Consider the following 20,856-nt stretch of genomic DNA (forward strand, 5'->3'; position numbering starts at 1 on the left):
ATTCACTTCAAATTAATGACAGGTTGAAAGTAAAAAGTATATGTAAACATAAATCAAAAAAAGAAGTGCATATATTAATATCAAGGTAGACTTCAGAACAAAGAAAATCAATTTCATCAATCTTTTCAAGAATATAGGGCACCTGGGTGGCTCAGATGGTTAAGCCTCTGCCTTCGGCTCAGGTCATGATCCCAGCGCCCTGGGATCAAGTCCCACATCGGGCTCCCTGCTCAGCAGAGAGCCTGCTTCTCCCTCTCCCTCTGCACCTCCCCCTGCTCATGCTCTCTCTCTCTCTCTGTATCTCTCTGTCTCAAATAAATAAATTAAAAAAAATCTTTAAAAAAAAAGAATGTAGATGAGGAGAGAATACTTTCCAATTTATTTTATGAAGGACTAAATTGTAGTATTATTTACAATAGCCATGATATGGAAGCAACCTAAGTGTCTCTCAATAGATGAATGTATAAAGATGTGAGATATATATATTTCCAAATATGTACTCTAGGCAGAGGACCCAAATATACATTTTTCCAAAGAAGACACACAGATGGCCAACAGACATGTGAAAAGATTCTCAACATCACTAATTGTCAGGGAAATGCAAATCAAAACCACAGTGAGGTATCTGTCACAGTGAGGTATCTGTCACCTGTCAGAATGGTTACTATCAAAAAGACAACAAATAAAAAGTATTGGCTAGGATGTAGAAAAAAGGGAACACTTGCGCTCTGTTAGTGGGAATGTAAGTTGATGCAAGCACCATAGAAGACAGTATGGAGAATCCTCAAAAAACTAAATAGAAATACCATACAATCTAGTAATTCCACTACTAGGTATTACCCGAAGAAAACAAAAACACTAAATCAAAGATCTATGCACCCCTTAGTTTATTGTAGTATTATTTACAATAGCCAAGATATGGAAGCAACCTAAGTGTCTCTCAATAGATGAATGTATAAAGATGTGATATATATACATATATATATATATATATATATATATATACACATACACAATAGAACATTACTCAGCCACAAAAAAGACTGAAATCAAAAAAATCCATACTATTTCACTTATATGTGAAATCTAAAAATCAAAAGAAATGAACAAACACAAACAAACAAAAAGCAGAAACAGAGAACAAACTGGTGGTTGCCAGAGGGGAGGGGGGCTGGTGGGCAAAATAAGTGAAGGAGATCAAGAGCTACAGACATCCAGGTATAAAATAAATAAGAAATGGGGATGAAAAGTACAGCACAGGGAATACCGTCAATAATATTGCACTAATCTTGTATGATGACAGATGGTGACTACACTCATTGTAGTGAGCATTTTATAATATATATAACTCTCGAATCACTATGTTGTCCATCTGAAACTAACACTGTATGTCAGCTATATGTCAATTAAAAATTTGAAAAAAATACTTAAGAAATATTTTAACCAATGAGGTGCAAGACTTCTACATTGAAAACTATAAAAAATTGCTAAAAGCAGTTAAAGAACTCCTAAAAAACAGAACAAAAACCTGTGTTCATGGATTCAAATTTAATATTGTTAAGATGGCAATACTCTCCAAAGTGATCTATGGATTTAGTGTAATCTTTTGAGCCACGCAGGCGCCCCCGGATTTAGTGACTGTAATCTTAACAAAATCCCAACAGCCTTCCATACCATATATATAAGTAGCAAAGAGAACTCATACATCCCAACTTCCAAACTTAATACAAAACTAAAGTAATTAAAATAATGTGGTACTGGCATAAGCATAGATATACAGACCAATGGAACAGAATTGAGACCCCAGAAATAAATCTATATATCTAAGGTCATTTGATTTTTTTTTACAAGTATGCCAAGACCATTCAGTGAGGGAAAGGATAGTTTCTTCAACAAATGAATGTTGCTGATACAACAAGATATTCTCATAGAAAAAATTGAAGTTGGACCTCAACCTCACACAAAACACACAAAAAAGTTTCAAAATAAATAAAAAACTCAAATGTAAAAGCAAGAGTTATAAAAACACTTAGAGGAAAGCACAGAAGTAAATGTTCATAACCTTGGATTTGGTAATGGATTCTTAGACCTGACATTAAATTCACAAGAACAAAAGAAAAAATAGGCAAATTGGGTTATATCAAATTAAGTACTTTTGTGCATCAGTAGACACTATCAAGAAAGTGAAAGACAACCTACAGATGGGGGGAAATATCTGCAAATCATTAATCCAATAAGGGGCTAGTATCCACATATATAAAAAATCCTTACAACTCAACAACAAAAAGACAACCCAACTACAAAATGGGCAAACAACTTGGGAATAGACATTTTTCCAAAGAAGATATACAAATGTCCAACAAGTATATGAAGATATGTTCAACATTAGTCATTAGGAAAATGCAAATCAAACCACAATGAGGTATCATTCAGGTCCACTAGGTGGTATAATTTACAAAACAATACAAGACAGAAAACAACTATTGGTGAAGATGTGGAGAACTTGCAACCCTCATACATTGCTGGTAAAAATTTAAATGGTGTGAACAGTATAGAAAACAGCTTGGCAATTCCTCAAAAAGCTAATCATAGAATTGCCGTATGTCCCAGCAATTCCACTTCTAGGTGTATACCCAAAAGAATAGAAAACATGTATTCAAACAAAAGTTTGTACACAAGTGTTCCTGACAGCACTATTTACAATAGCCAAAAGGTGGAGACAACCCAAATGTCTATCAGTGGATGAATGGATAAATGAAATCAAACAAATATATCCATACAATGGAATATTATTCAGTCCTAAAAAGGAATGAAGTACTGGTATATGCTATAACATAGATGAATTTCAAAAAGATTATGCTAAGTGAAAGAAGCCAGACCCAAAAGGTCATATATTATATGATTCCACTTATATGAAATATCTGAGTAGGTAAATCCACAGGGACAGAAAGTAGATTAGTGTTTGCCAGGTCTGGGGAAGTGAAATGGGTAGTGAGTGCTTAATGGGTATGAGGTTTTCTTTTGAGATGATGAAAATGTCTTGGAACTACATAGAGGTGATGCTTGCAAAACCTGTGAATCTACTAAAGGCCACTGAATTGTATACTTTAACATGGTTAATTTTATGTTATGTGAATTTCATCTTATTAAAAAAAAGGTGGCTTTCATAGATGAGGGAGACTCAGGGATGTGTATAAACCTGCTATTTCATAAAGGAAAAGAAGAAGAAACAGAGTCTGGGATTGGATAAAAGGTATGGTGTATGCACTATTAAGTCATTTTTTAATAGGCTCACAGTTTCATGCAAAAATCATGGTGTCAAAATGTCCCTAGAGACAACATTTAATTGACATAATATAATTTTAATTAACTTAATTAAAAATATTATATCAGAATGTCATGCTCCTCTATTAATAATAGAGCTAATACTGCTCAGTGTCTAACACAGTGCTTGACACAGACTAGGTCCTCAGTGAATGGTAATTACTACAGAAAGGCTTGAGGGCTGGCCCTGCCTTCTTCAGTTCTGCTCCAATACCTTGCAAAGGGCTGGACACAGGCACAGACACACTGCAGCGAGGGAAGAGGAGCCATAACCTTTGGCTCTGGGACATGCCACTATGAAAAGTCTCTCCTGCAGGCTGTGCTGGGGTGGAGGGGCTGGAGAGGGGCATCATGGTGCTGTATCCAGAGGGCCCAAGGGTAACAAGCTATAGCATAGGACAGAGTCAGGGGAGAGCTCAGGAAATGCAAGCAGCTGCAGAGGAAGAGGGGATAGCAGGCCAAGTCTGATGACACATGGCATGTGAACAGCTTACTTGGATTCCATCTTTATGTGCTATTCCCTTGTGCATCTTCCTTTCAACCTGGACCTGCTTCTTCAACCTCCTTCTCTGCGTCTTCTCCAGCCACAGGTCATCTAAACTGATGCGTGGGTGCCGAGGAATGATGCTCCTGGGTTGTTGTGAAGGAGTCTCCCTGGGGACATCCTCTGCAGAGACGGAGGGGAGGGTCCATGCCACCCTCTCAGTGGCAGAGAATGGCTCTATGTGAAAAGCTTTCTGACTGTGGGAGCAACTGGGCTTCATGCCTTGTTCTTCCCACCGCATGTGGTTCTGGAGAGCAGAGAGGAGAACATATCAACTGGGCACAGTGTCCTTTTTCTGCTCAGTTTTTTTTTTGGGTATTACCCCATCTTTTGGTTAATCCCCAAAATACAGATTCCAGTGAAATACTCTGTTCACAGTAATTTTGGAAAATGTGAAGATCAGGAATAAAACAAATCTTGTTTCTGTTAAAATCTACACTTTCAAGACTATTTCAAAAAATCAAGTCTTCTACCTTGATCAAACAAAGTCTTGAAAATAATCACTGAACTTGGCATGCTCATTAGAAACTTTTTAAAGGTCAATAGTTGGGGCAAAAGCTCCTGCTTAAACAATATCCCCTGAGAACAGAATTTGAACACAAACACACTCAGGCACTTCTTACTTCTTTCTTGGCACAGACATTAACTCAATGTACACACAGCTGCACCTTACCTGTGCTACCCTCACTTTGTCTCAGTTTAGTTATCCACTCAGACACCATAACTGAATTCAAAATAAAATCTGTCCCTCCTAACAGAATAATTCAGATTTGTGTTGACATGGCCATCCTTTCTGTTCTAATCAACCCACAGGTAGGGAAATGAAGCTCTTTTGTTCACAGGTGTTCTTCAAGTCCCACGACCCCCGCCCCCACCCCACCCTGGAGGACACCTCTTTCACAACACTTCTTTGGAATGTCATCCCCAATACTTTGTGTATAAATAATATAAAATAATGGTGGAAACAAAGGTGAAATTTCTTTTAACTATTTTAAGAGTCTGCCTTAAATAATGTATACATATACATATGTATATATATGTATGTATGCACACACTCCCATGGGGAGAGAAAAGAACGTAGAGGAGGAGGATGGGGGAGCATAATTTTTTCTTACGGTTTTGGGGTACAGCCTGGGAACTCGGACTTTTCAAAGTTCTCCAGGTGATTCTAATATGCACCCAAGGTTTAAAAATCACTGTTCATTTTGGTTTTTCAGCTCCCAAATATTGCTCTAAGTTTAAAAAGTGTTTTCATTTAGTTTTCTCTCCCCAACTCCACTGTGGGTTAGAAACAGCTGGTGTATTATCCTACAGATAGAGTCTTGGAAAGCTTCAGCGATTGCCTGAGTTCACACAGCTCTGTGTGTCATTATATTGTGATTCTAAACCCCATGTCCATTCACTATTTTACATTGTATAAATTCCTGTTGTTTCATAGGTAGATAGAATGACTCCATAATAAGCAAGGACAATACAATACCTCAGACTCTTTTATAACTCTCAAAGTCCCCCCAAAAGAAATGGATATTAATTGAGTACATCTGTATACAAGGCTCCCTTTTATGCCCTTTACACTTACTTTTATACACTACTTATATTAGATAAATAAGGTGGGTCCTCCTAATGCCATTCAGCAAGTAAATGACATTAAGCCTTCTGAAAGGAAGGCAAGCAAACTGATACTGGCACTTCCACAAGAATGCAACTTACTGCCACTAAAGATGAGCCCACTTATTTTCAAGTTAGAAGGCAACTTGGACTTTTGCATCACACCACTCCCTAGCCTTCTATCAGCCTGTACCTGAGTTGTTGGCTGGGGTCTCTTCATGCCACCAGGACAGCTTTATCCTCAACTTTTCTTTCAACGTAACTTTAGAACATTAGCACTTTCATAGCTTGGTTCTGGGCCATTAGAGAAAATGCTGGCTGGAGACTGAGTGTTCTAAGTGCGAAATTTACCTTGGTTTTTTCTGTATGCTCAATAGAAAAGAGTTAACTCCCCTCCCACCCCTTTTCCTACCTTGGGAGCCTGCTAGAGTCATAGATCCATTTACTTACCAAAGAGCTTTGCTCTCAGGAAAAATGGTCTTGTTCTGAGGCCATTAATTAGAGTGGCAGTTTGCAAAGTGTGGCCCCAGACAAGCAGCAGCACCCAGTATGGTGAGCAGCCTCTAAGATGATCCCCAAAGACCTCACCTTGTTGGTGCAGGCCCTTGTCTGAGCCTCTCTTCTTGAGAGTGGGCTGGACTTAGTGACTCACTTCTAATGAAAAGAATATGGCAGAAGGGATGGGATGCCACTTCTGAGATTATGTTATAGAAAGGCTGTGGCTTCATTTTGGGGGGGCCTCTCATGGATTCCCCTTGCTTTGCAGGAAGCCAAATGACACACTGTGAAGAGTGTTATGGAGAGGCTCATGTGGCAGGAAACCAATGTCTCTAGCCAACAGCCAGCAGGGATCTGTGACCTGTCACAGAGCAAGCATGGAAGCAAGTCCTGCAATCCAGCCTTGAGATAAGTGCTGCCATTGCCAAAACACTGACTACAGCCTTGAGAAAGACTCTGAGCCAAAGGCACCCAGCTAAGTCAGGCTGGTCATGCAGCAATGGATAACTCATACTCTTGGGAACCTGCTAGAAGTACACATTTTCAAGCCCAATCAAGACTTTTCTGAATTAGAAGTTCTGGGGGTGGGGCCAGCAATCTGTTTATAATGCCCTCTAGGGATTATGTTGCAAGGGTAGTTTGAGAATCGCTGTACTAGAGAGACAGGAAAGTAAGAGAGAGGCAAGGCAGATCAGGCTGTTCTGTGCTCCTCATGCATCCTAGGGTGGAGGGTCAGGGAGCAGACTGTGGGGTTAGATAAGCTGAGTTTGAATCCTGGCTGTGGCTCTTAGCAGCAGTGTGGCTTTGGGCAACCTTCCTTAACTCCCTCTCTATTTCTCTACCTAAAGTGGGAATACTAATACCTCTCAGAAAAGTTATCAGAATTAAGTGAGAGAGTATACATATAGCACTTAGCATAATGCCTGTCACATATATACTGCATCAATATATGGTAGCCAACACTGCTGTTTTTATTAATAAGTAGACAGGACTGAGAGGGCTGTGGTGGTAATATAGTCTTATCTGTCTGGAATGACATGTTTTCAGGTCCTACTTCAGCATTTCACTATAAACATGCACAGCATTAAACTCATTCTCTGATTTTTCATTTTTATTTTGAAGAATCTTAAAATTTTTATTTGGGGAAATTTCTAGTATAAATCTGTAATTCTCCTTGTAGTATCGGGCAGTACAGATTAGGTTTATTCAGTTTGCATCCTTGTAAAATAAACTTGTTATCCACAAATGAACAAGATGCTTTCCAAATATCTCTCTGTTTAATATCAGACATTTCATTGGCCAGCACAAGCAAGGCAGAAAGCAGTAAGATAGAAAAGACAACGTCCTTGTAAGGAAAAAGCAATTTAAATGACATCATCAGAAACCACGGAGGCCAGAAAGAAGAGGTACAACATTTTTCAAGTGTTGTTTTTAAAGAAAACAATGGTTAATGAAGAATTCTATATGCAGTGAAAATATTCTTCAGGAATAAAGGAAAAATCAAGACAATTTCAGAGAAAGGAAAACAGGGAATTTTTTACCATCAGATGTACCCTTAAAAATGGTTAAAATATGCAACAATCAGACAAGAAGAAATAAAAGCATTCAAATTAGTAAGGAAGAAGTAAAACTGTCACAATTTGCAGACAAAATGATACTATATATAGATAACCATAAAAAATCCATCAAATGTCCATCGACAGATGAATGGATAAAGAAGATGTGGTATATATATACAATGGAATATTATGCAGCCATCAAAAGGAATGAGATCTTGCCATTTGCAATGACGATGGATGGAACTGGAGGGTATTATGCTGAGCGAAATAAGTCAAACAGAGAAAGACATGTATCATATGACCTCACTGATATGAGGAATTCTTAATCTCAGGAAACAAACTGAGGGTTGCTGGAGTGGGGGGTGGGGTGGGAGGGATGGGGTGACTGGGTGATAGACACTGGGGAGGGTATGTGCTCTCGTAAGCGCTGTGAATTGTGCAAGACTGTTGAATCTCAGATCTGTACCTTTGAAACAAATAATGCAATATATGTTAAGAAAAAAAAAAAAGAAGATAGCAGGAGGGGAAGAATGAAGGGGGGAAATTGGAGGGGTAGATGAACCATGAGAGACGATGGACTCTGAAAAACAAACTGAAGGTTCTAGAGGGAAGGAGGGTGGGAGGATGGGTTAGCCTGGTGATGGGTATTAAAGAGGGCACATTCTGCATGGAGCACTGGGTGTTATGCACAAACAGTGAATCATGGAACACTACATCTAAAACTAATGATGTAATGTATGGGGATTAACATAACAATAAAAAATTTTAAAAATCCATCAAAAAACTATTAGAACTAATAAATAAATTCAGTAAAGTCACAGGACACAGAATTAATTAGCAGAACTCTGTTGCATTTCTATACAAATAACTAATTAGCAGAAAGAGAAATAAGAGAATACTTCCATTTACAGTTACATCAAAAAGAATAAGATACCTACTAATAAATTTAACCAAGAAGGTGAAAGACCTGTATGCTGAAAACTAGAAGACACTGATGAAAGACATTGAAGATGACACAAATAGGTAGAAAGATATCCCATGTTTATGGATAATAAGAATTAATCTTACTAAAATATCCATACTACCCAAATCCATCTACAGATTCAATGTAATCTGTCAGAATACTAATATCATTTTTCATGTAACTACAACAAATAATCCTAAAATTTGTATGGAACCACAAAAGACCCCAAATAAGCCAAAGCAATATTGAGAAAAAGAACAAAGCTGGAGATTTCAAGATATACTACAAAGCTATAGTAATCAAAATGGTATGTTACTGGCACGAAAACTGACATATAGATCAATGGAACAGAATAGGAAGCCCAGAAATAAACCCACACTTACATGGTCAATTAGTCTATGACACAGGAGGCAAGAATATACAGTGGGGAAAAGTCAGTCTCTTCAAAAAATGGTGTTGGGAAAACTGGATAGCTGCATGCAAAAGAATGAGACTGAACCGGTTTCTTATACCATACACATAAATAAACTCAAAATGATTTAAAGGCCTGGGCGCCTGGGTGGCTCAGTTGGTTAAGCGACTGCCTTCGGCTCAGGTCATGATCCTGGAGTCCCGGGATCGAGTCCCGCATTGGGCTCCCTGCTCAGCAGGGAGTCTGCTTCTCCCTCTGATCCTCCCCCATCTCATGCTCTCTCTCTCTCTGTCTCATTCTCTCTCTCAAATAAATAAGTAAAATCTTTAAAAAAAAAAATGATTTAAAGGCCTAAATGTCAGACCTGAAACCATAAAACTCATAAAACAAAACACAGGCAGCAAACTCTTGGATATCTGCCTTAGTAATATTTTTCTGAATCTTTCTCCCCAGGCAAGGATAGCAAAAGCAAAAATAAACAACTGGGACTACACCAAACTAAAGAGTTTTTGCACAGCAAAGGAAACAACAAAAAGGAAACCGACTGAATGGGAGAAGACATTTGCAAATGGTATATCTGATAAGGGGTTAATATCCAAAATACATAAAGAACTCATGTAATTCAACACACACACACAAAACAAATAATCCAATTTAAAAATGGGCAGAGGACCTGAATAGACATTTTTTTCTAAAGAAGATATCCAGTTGGCCAACAGACATATGAAAAGATGCTCAACATCATTAATCATCAGGGACATGCAAATCAAAGCCACAATGAAATACCACCTCACACATATCAGAATGGCTATTACCAAAAAGAGAAAAAATTAGTGTTGGTAAAGATGTGGGGAAAGGGGAACCCTGATGCACTGCTGGTGGGAAGGTAAACTGGTGCAGCGACTATGGAAAACAGTATGGAGGCCCCTCAAAAAATTAAAAATATTCCTTATATTCTACATATGAGTGAAACCATATGATAATTGTCTTTCTGCTTGACTTTTTTCACTTAGCATAATCCCCTCCAGTTCCACCCATGTCAATGCAAATGGTGGGTATTCATCCTTTCTGATGGCTGAGTAATAGTCCATTGTATATATGGACCACATCTTCTTTATCCATTCATCTGTTGAAGGGCATCTCGGCTCCTTCCACAGTTTGGCTATTGTGGACATTGCTGCTATGAACATTGGGGTGCATATGGTCCTTCTTTTCACTACATCTGTGTCTTTGGGGTAAATACCTAGTAGTGCAATTGCTGGGTTGTAGGGTGGCTCTATTTTTAGCTTCTTGAGGAACCTCCATACTGTTTTCTAAAGTGGATGTACCAACTTGCATTCCCACCAACAGTGTAAGAGGGGTCCCCTTTCTTCACATCCCCACCAATATTTGTTGTTGGCTGTCTCGTTAATTTTAGCCATTCTAATGGGTATGAGGTGGTATTTCATTGTGGTTTTGATTTGTATTTCCCTGATGCCAAGGGATGTGGAGCATTTTTTCATGTGTCTGTTGGCCATTTGTATGTCTTCTTTGGAAAAGTGTCTGTTCATGTCTTCTGCCCATTTCTTGACTAGATTTTTTGTTTTTTGGGTGTTGAGTTTGATAAGTTCTTTATAGATCTTGGATACCAGCCCTTTATCTGTAGTGTCATTTGCAAATATATTCTCCCATTCTGTAGGCTGCCTTTTAGTTTTGTTGACTGTTTCCTTTGCTATGCAGAAGCTTTTTATCTTGATGAAGTCCCAATAGTTCATTTTTGCTTTTACTTCCCTTGCCTTTAGAGACGTGTTTTGCAAGAAGTTGCTGTGGCCGATGTCAGAGAGGTTACTGCCTGTGTTCTCCTCTAGGATTTTGATGGATTCCTGTCTCACATTTAGGTTTTTCATCCATTTTGAGTTTATCTTTGTGTATGGTGTCAGAGGAAGGTTCAGTTTCATTCTTTCGCATGTGGCTGTCCAATTTTCCCAGCACCATTTATTGACGAGACTTTTTTCCATTGAATATTGTTTCCTGCTTTGTTGAAGATTAGTTGACCAAGAGTTGAGGGTCCGTTTCTGACCCCGGAAAACAAACTGAGGGTTACAGAAGGGAGGGGGGCAGAGGGATAGGGTAACCAGGTGATGGGTATTAAGGAGAGCACGTGTTGTGATGAGCACTGGGTGTTATATGCAACTAATGAATCATTGAACACTACATCAAAAACTAATGATGTACTATATGTTGGCTAATTGAACATAATAAAAAAAGACAATGTTTACTGAATGAGAAAAAAAATTAAAAACAGAACTACCATTTGATCCAGTAATTCCACTTCTGAGTATTTCCTGAAGAAAATGAAAACACTAATTTGAAAAGATATATGTACCCCTGTGTTTATTGCAGTACTATTTACGTTAGCCAAGATATAGAGACAGCCCAAGTGTCACCCACAGATGAATGTTAAAGAAGATGTGGTATATATACACAATAGAATATTACTCAACCTTAAAAAAGAATGAAATCTTACCATTTGTGACAACATGGATGGACCTCGAGGGTGTTATAGTAAGTGAAATAAGTCAGACAAAGACAAATGTCATATAATATTACATATATTTGTGGAATTTAAGAAACAAAACAAATGAACAAACAAACAAAAACTAGTAACAGACTCATAAATATAGAGAACTGGTGGTTGCCAAAGAAAAGGGTAGGGGGATGGGTAAAATAGGTGAAGGGGATTAAGAGGTATAAACTTCCAGCTATACAATAAATAAATCCCGAGGATAAAAAGTACAATATAGGGGATATAATCAATAATATTGTAACAATTTTTATGGTGACGGATGGTAACTACACTTATTGTGGTGAGAATTTCATAATGTATATAATTGTCAAATCACTATGTTGTCCACCTGAAACTAATATAACATTGTATATCAGCTATACTTCAATTAAAAAATAGCTAAAGAGTGTATTGAAACAGATAATAAAAGTAAGAATCTTGCAACAAACATCAGGAAAGAAAAAGAACAATGTAAAGGGTAAAAATATGGATAAATATAACCGACATTCCTTCTCCTCTTGAGAATTCTAAGTTATGTTTTGATGTTTGGAACAAAAATTATAACATTACCTGATGTGATTCTCAATATATTTAAGGAAATATTTGAGATAATTATATTATAAACATTATTTGAACTGGTAAAATGTCCATACCAGTCTACCTTGGTAAGTAGTATATATACAATGTAATACCTAGACAACCACTAAAAAAAATTATAAAAAGAAATTCAAGGGGGGAGGAAAAGATGATGGAGGAGTGGGGGACCCTATTCCAACTGGTCGCCGAAATTGAGCTGGATATCTACCAGACCACTCTGAGCACCCATGAAACCAGCCTAAGATGTAAGAAGATCTGGATCTCTACAAACAGAATATCGAAGGCAGTTGGTTTTGAGATAGGAAGCAGGGAGCTGTGATTCCGTGGGCAGATATTGTAGGATAAACGGCAGTGAGAGGGTGCCTGGCCGTGGGGATGCTGCACCGCCGGTGAGTGACAGCCTCGCGCACTGGGGACGGGACACAGACTCGCAGACCGGTAGTGGCAGGGAAAGGACTTTAGGGCAGCCCCTGGGGCAGAAACCTGGAGCAGCGGGGTCGAGGGGGCGAACTGCAGCCCCCGGGGTGGAAACCCGGAGCGGCGGGGTCGCGTGGGCGAACTGGGAGCAGATGGCGCCAAAAACTGATTCCCACTGAGCCCATGGGGGGGCAGGGCAACTCCGCCCAAACAGGGTTGCCTGAGTAACAGCGTGGAAGGCCCCTCCCCCAGAAGACAGGCTGGGAAAACAAGAGGCCAGCAACCCTAAGGTCCCTAGAAAACAGGTGCATCTTGCTTGGGTTCTGGTCAATAATTTGGACTCTATACATTTCCTCAACCACCCATCAACAGAATGACTAGGAGGAGGAACCCCCAAAATAGAAAAGACTCAGAGATTATGACTTATGCAGCAGATTTACAAATGGATGCAGATATAACCAAGATGTTGGAGATGGAATTCAGGCTAGCAATTGTGAAGACAATAGCTAGAATGGAGAAATCAATTAATAGCAGCATAGAGCCTCTAAGGGCAGAAATGAAAGCTGAATTGGCAGAACTTAACAATGCTATCAGTGAGATCCAATCCAGTCTAGATAATCTAACAGCTAGGGTAAGTGAGGCAGAAGAACGAATAAGCGACCTGGAAGAAAATATAATAGATAAAAAGGGAAAAGAAAAGGGCAGGGAAAAACAACTCAGAATCCATGAAAATAGAATCAGAGAAATAAGTGAAACCATGAAGCGTTCCAGTGTCAGAATAATTGGAATCCCAAAGGCGGTGGAGAGAGAGGACTAGAAGATGTATTTGAGCAAATTGTAGCTGAGAACTTCCCTAATCTGGGGAATGAAACAAACATTCACGTCCTAGAGGCAGAGAGGACCCCTCCTAAGATCAAGGAAAACAGGCCAACACCCTGGCATGTAATAGTAAAACTTGCAAATCTTAGAACCAAGGAAACCACCTTAAGGGGAGTTAAGGGGAAGAGATTTCTTACGTACAGGAGCGAGGAACATCAGAATAACATCAGACCTATCCACAGAGACCTAGAAAGCCAGAAAGGCATGGCAAGACATATTCAGGGTACTAAATGAGAAGAACAGGCAGCCAAGAATACTTTATCTGGCAAGGCTTTCATTTAGAATGGATGGAGAGATGCAGAGCTTCCATGACTGGCAGAAACTGAAAGAATATGTGACCACTAAGCCGGCCCTGCAAGAAATATTAAAGGGGGTTCTATAAAAGGAGAAAGACCCCAAGAGTGATCTACAACAGAAATTTACAGGGACAATCTATAAAAACAAGGTCTTCACAGGCAACATGACGACAATTAATTCATATCTTTCCATAATCACTCTCAAAGTGAATGGCCTAAATGCTCCCATAAAATGGCACAGGGTTGCAGATTGGATAAAAAGACAGGACCCATCCATATGCTGCCTACAAGAGACTCATTTTGAACCTAAAGATACATCCAGACTGAAAGTGAAGGGATGGAGATCCATCTTCCATGCCAGCAGACCTCAAAAGAAAGCTGGGGTAGCAATTCTTATATCAGACAAATTAGATTTTAAACTGAAGTCTGTAATTAGAGACACAGAAGGACACTATATCATTCTTAAAGGGTCTATCCAACAAGAAGATCTAACAATTGTAAATATCTATGCCCCCAACATGGGAGCAGCCATATACATAAGTCAACTGTTAACCAAAATCAAGAGTCATATTGATAACAATATGTTAATTGTAGGAGACCTCAATACTCCACTCTCAGCAATGGACAGATCATCTAAGCAGAAAATCAACAAGGAAACAAGAGCTTTGAATGATACACTGGACCAGATGGACCTCATAGATATATACAGAACATTCCACTCTAAAACAACAGAATACTCATTCTTCTTTAGCACACATGGATCTTTCTCCAGAATAGACCACATACTGGCTCACAAATCAGGTCTCAACTGATACCAAAAGATTGAGATTAATTCCTGCATATTCTCAGACCACAATGCTTTAAAACTGGAACTCAATCACAAGAAAAAATTTGGCAGAAATTCAAACACTCTGCTCAAGAATGTTTGGGTCAACCAGGAAATCAAAGAAGAACTTAAAGAATTCAGGGAAATCAATAAGAACAAAAACACATCGGTGCAAAACCTATGGGATACTGCAAAGGCGGTCCTAAGGGGGGAATACATAGCCAGCCAAGCCTCACTCAAAAAAACAGAAAAATCCCGAATTCACCAACTAACTCTACACCTTAAAGAACTAGAGAAAAAACAACAAATGATGACTAAGCCACACATTAGAAGAGAAATAATTAAAATTAGAGCACAGATCACTGAATTAGAAACCAGAAACACAGTAGATCAGATCAACAAAACTAGAAGTTGGTTCTTTGAAAGAATTAATAAGATGGATAAACCACTGGCCAGACTTATCCAAAAGAAAAGAGAAAGGACCCAAATTAATAAAATTATGAATGAAAGGGGAGAGATCATGACTAACACCAAGGAAATAGAAACAATTATTATAAATTATTATCAACAACTATATGCCAATAAACTGAGCAATCTGGATGAAATGGAGGCCTTCCTGGAAACCTATAAGCTGCCAAGACTGAAACAGGAAGAAATTGACAACCTGAATAGGCCAATATCCAGTAAGGAGATTGAAGCAGTGATCAAAAACCTCCCAAAAAACAAGAGTCCAGGGCCTGACGGATTCCCTGGGGAATTCTACCAAACATTCAAAGAAGAAATAATACCTATTCTACTGAAGCTGTTTCAAAAAATAGAAACAGAAGGAAAACTTCCAAACTCATTTTATGAGGCCAGCATTACCTTAATCCCCAAACCAAGCAAAGACCCCATCAAAAAGGAGAATTTCAGACCGATATCCCTGATGAATATGGATGCCAAAATCCTCAACAAAATCCTAGCTAATAGGATCCAACAATACATTAAAAGGATCATCCACCACGACCAAGTGGGATTTATCTCCGGGATGCAAGGGTGGTTCAACATTTGCAAATCAATCAATGTGATAGAACACATTAATAAGAGGAGGGAGAAGGACCATATGGTCCTCTCAATTGATGCAGAAAAAGCATTTGACAAAATACAACATTTTTTCATGATTAAAACTCTTCAGAGTATAGGGATAGAGGGAACATTCCTCAAGTTCATAAAATCCATCTATGAAAAACCCACAGCAAATATCATCCTTAGTGGGGAAAAGCTGAGAGCCTTTCCCTTAAGATCAGGAACACGTCAAGAATGCCCACTCTCGCCACTATTGCTCAACATAGTACTAGAAGTCCTAGCAACAGCAATCAGACAACAAAAAGAAATAAAAGGTATTCAAATTGGCAAAGAAGAAGTCAAACTCTCTCTTTTCACAGACGACATGATACTTTATGTGGAAAACCCAAAAGACTCCACCCCCAAATTACTAGAACTCATTCAGCAGTTCAGTAATGTGGCAGGATACAAAAATCAATGCACAGAAATCAGTTCCTTTCTTATACACTAACAATGCAACTGTTGAAAGAGAAATTAAAGAAACAATTCCATTTACAATAGCACCAAAAACCATAAGATACCTCAGAATAAACCTAACCAAAGAGGTAAAGGATCTATACTCTAGGAACTACAAAACACTCATGAAAGAAATTGAAGAAGACACAAAAAGATGGAAAAATATTCCATGCTCATGGATCGGAAGAATAAACATTGTTAAAATGTCTATGCTACCCAGAGCAATCTATACCTTCAGTGCCACCCCAATCAAAATTCCAATGACATTTTTCAAAGTGCTGGAACAAACAATCCTAAAATTTGTATGGAAAAGACCCCGAATCGCCAAGCAAATGTTGAGAACGAAAGACAAAGCTGGGGGCATCACATTGTCCAATTTCAAGCTATATGACAAAGCTGTGATCACCAAGACAGTATGGTACTGGCACAAAAACAGACATATAGACCAATGGAACAGAATAGAGAACCCAGATATGGACCCTCAACTCTGTGGTCAAATAATCTTTGACAAAGCAGGAAAAAACATGCAATGGAAAAAAGACAGTCTCTTCAACAAATGGTGCTGGAAAAATTGGACAGCCACATGCAGAAGAATGAAACTCAACCATTCTCTAACACCATACACAAAGATAAACTCAAAATTGATGAAAGATCTCAATGTGAGACAGGAATCCATCAAAATCCTAGAGGAGAACATAGGCAGTAACCTCTTTGACATTGGCCACAGCAACTTCTTTCAAGATACATCTCCAAAAGCTAGTGAAACAAAAGCAAAAATGAACTTTTGGGACTTCATCAAGATAAAAAGCTTCTGCACAAAACAAAGAGGCAACCCACAGAATGGGAGAAAATATTTGCAAATGACACTACAGATAAAGGGCTGGTATCCAAGATCTATAAAGAACTTCTCCAATTCAACACCCAAAAAACAAATAATCAAGTCAAAAAATGGGCAGAAGATATGAAAAGACACTTCTCTGAAGAAGACATACAAATGGCTAACAGACACATAAAAAAATGTTCATCATCATTAGCCATCAGGGAAATTCAAATCAAAACCACATTGAGATACCACTTTCCACGAGTTAGAATGGCAAAAATTGACAAGGCAAGAAACAACAAATGTTGGAGAGGTTGTGGAGAAAGGGGAACCCTCTTACACTGTTGGTGGGAATGCAAGTTGGTACAGACACTTTGGAAAACAGTGTGGAGGTGCCTCAAAAAGTTAAAAATAGAGCTACCCTATGACCCAGCAATTGCACTCCTGGGTATTTACCCCAAAGACACAGATGTAGTGAAAAGAAGGACCATATGCACCCCAATGTTCATAGCAGCAATGTCCGCAATAGCCAAACTGTGGAAAGAACTGAGATGCCCTTCAACAGATGAATGGATAAAGAAGATGTGGTCCATATATACAATGGACTATTACTCAGCCATCAGAAAGGATGAATACCCACCATTTGCATTGACATGGGTGGAACTGGAGGGGATTATACTAAGCTAAATAAGTCAAGCAGAAAGACAATTATCATATGGTTTCACTTATTTGTGGTACATAGGAATAGCATGGAGGACATTAGGAGAAGGACGGGAAAAATGAAGGGAGGGAAATCGGAGGGAGAGATGAACCATGAGAGACTATGGACTCTGAGAAACAAACAGGATTTTAGAGGGGAGGGGGGTGAGGGGATGGGTTAGCTCGGTGATGGGTGTTAAGGAGGGCACATATTGCATGGAGCACAGGGTGTTATACAAAAAAAATGGATTGTGGATCACCACATCAAAAACTAATGATGTACTGTATGGTTACTAACATAACATAATAAAATTTAAAAAAAAACAGTGATGTATTGTATGGTGACTAACATAACATAATAAAATAAAAAAAACCCCTAATGCTGTAATGTTAAAAAAAAAAGAAATTCAAACATGTTAGGGATACATAAAAATGGAATTCTCAAAAATATTCAAGTAACCCACAGGACTGAGGGAAAAAGAACACAGAAACAATAAACAGGAAACAGAAAAAATAAAAATAAAAAGGCAGACTTAAGCCTTAAGAATTACTTTAAATGTAAACAGTCAATAGTATGCGGTTAAAGGACAGATTAAAAACACAGAAGGACAAAGTAGATTAAAAGCACAACCAAGTATATGCTGGCTGTAAGAAATTCATTTCAAATATAATGATGCAGGTAGGTTGAAATAAAAAGGATGGAAATGTGGCTAGTGAGCACATGTAGAAAGCCAGACCAATCTGCATGCAAGGGACAGAACACAAGCTTGTGTTTTAGCACCACCTTTTGGAAAGCAAAAGGGGAATTGCAAAGCCTTTTAATTTGCAGGATCAGTAGAAGGCATATAAACTTAAGAAACGTGCCAGAAGAGGGTATAAGAAGCATGGAACCGGTATATTAATAAGACTGAGAAATCCTGAGAATCACTAGCAGAGCTGACAGTGGGTATTTCTATCCTGAAAGCAGTAAGTAAATCCTGGAGGAGGTGACTACAACTTTACATGTGAAGATAGCAATGAAAAACTTCAAGGAACATGAAAAATTAAAGGAAAATAACATTCCCAAGGATCACAGTAATATTCCATAATCTACCCCAAAGTTATGGAAGTCTATAATTTCCCTTGTAAAGATTTAAAATAACTTTTAAGGAAACTCAGTGAGCTACAAGGAAACACAGAAAGACAATTCAAAGATATCAAGAAAAGAGGGGTGCCTGGTGTCTCAGTCAATTATGTGTCTGACTCTTGGTTTCAGCTCAGGTCATGACCTCAGGGTCATGATCTGAGGGTCGCGAGATGCAGCCCTGTGTTGTGCTTCATGCTGGAGGGGTGGGGGGATGGGTTAGCGTGGTGATGGATGTTAAGGAGGGCACATATTGCATGGGCATGGAGCCTACCTAAGATTCTCTCTCTCCCTTTCCCTCTGTCCCCAGCCCCCCCCAGCTGATGTGCTTGCACTCTTTTTTTTTTTTTTTAAAGGATATCAAGAAAGTAATATATGAATAAAATGAGACGTTCACAGGGGTAATTTTTTTTTAAAAAAAGAACAAAATAATTCTTTTTTAAAAAAGATTTTATTTATTTATTTGTCAGAGAAAGAGAGCATGAGCAGGGGAAGGGGCAGAGGGAGAAGCAGGCTCCAGGGACTTGATCCTAGGACCCTGGGATCATGACCTGAGCCAAAGGCAGACACTTAATTGACTGAGCTACCGAGGCAACCCAAGAATGAAATAATTCTCAACAAAGTGGGTATAGAGGGAATGTACCTCAACATAATAAAGGCCATATATGACAAGCCCACAGTTAACATCGTATTTAACAGTGAAAAGCTGAAAACTTTTCCTCTAAGATCAGGAACAAGACAAGGATGTCCACTCTCCCTACTTTTATTCAATATAGTACTGGAAGTCCTAACCAGAGCAATTAGGCAAGAAAAAGAAATGAGGCATCTCAATAGGAAAAGAGGAAGTAAAACCATCAGTATTTGCAGGTGACATCTTACATATACAAAACCCCCAAGACTCACCTAAAAAACTATTAGAACTATTCAGAACTTCAATAAAGTTGAAGGATATAAAATCAACACCTAGAAATCAGTTGCAATGAAACATCTGAATAAGAAATAAAACTATCCCGGGGTGCCTGGGTGGCTCAGTCGTTAAGCATCTGCCTTTGGCTCAGGTCATGATCGCAGGGTCCTGGGATCCCGTCGGGCATTAGGCTTCCTGCTCCACGGGAAGCCTGCTTCTCCCTCTCTCACTCCCCCTGCTTGTGTTCCCTCTCTCGCTGTGTCTCTCTCTGTCAAAAAAAAAAAAAAAAAAACCTTAAAAAAAAAAAGAAAGAAAACTATCCCATTTACAATAGCATCAAAAACAATAAAATACCTAGGAATAAATCTAACCAAGGAAGTGAAATGTCGGCACAATGAAAACTAGAAGACATTGATGAAAGAAATTAAAGGAGACACAAATAAATGGAAAGATAGTTCCTGTTCATGGATCAGAATAGTTGATATTGCTAAAGTGTCCATACTACCTAAAGCCACCTACAGATTCAATACAATCCCTTTAAAAATTCCAATGGCATTCTTCACAGAAATAGAAAAAACAGTTCTAAAATTTGTATTGAACCACAGAACACCCCAATAGTCTAAACTATCCTGAGAAAGAACAAAGTTGGAGGGATCACACTTCCAATTTCAAATTATACTACAAAGCCATAGTAATAAAAACAGGATGGTACTGGCACAAAAATAGACACACAGACCAATGGAACAGAATAGAGAGCCCAGAAATAGCCCAACTAATATTTGACAAGGCAGCCAAGAACATCCAGTGGGGAAAGGACAGTCTCTTCAATAAGTGGTATTGGAAAACTGGAGAGCCACATGCAGAAAAATGAAATTGGACCCCATCTTACACCATGCACAAAATTAACTTGAAATGGATTAAACATGTAAACAGAAGGCCTGATCCAGTAAAACTCCTGGAAGAAAACATAAGGAAGAGGCTCCTCGACATTGATCTCAGCAATGATTTTTCGGATATGACACCAAAAGCACAAGCAATAAAAGCAGAAGTCAATAAGTGAGACCATAGCAAACTAAAAAGCCTTTGCACAGCAAAAGAAACAACTAAATGAGAAGACAACCTACAAAATGGCAGAGAATATTTACAAACCATATATTGGATAAGGGGTTAATATCCAAAATATATAAAGAACTCCTACAATTCCATAAAAAAAGAACCAAACAATCCGATTAAAAAAAATGGGCGGAGGAACTGAAAGAACACATTTTTCAAAGACAT

Source organism: Mirounga leonina, unplaced genomic scaffold (assembly GCF_011800145.1).
Source record: "Mirounga leonina isolate KUSES-001 unplaced genomic scaffold, KU_Mleo_1.0 Mir_151, whole genome shotgun sequence".
NCBI lineage: Eukaryota > Metazoa > Chordata > Mammalia > Carnivora > Phocidae > Mirounga > Mirounga leonina.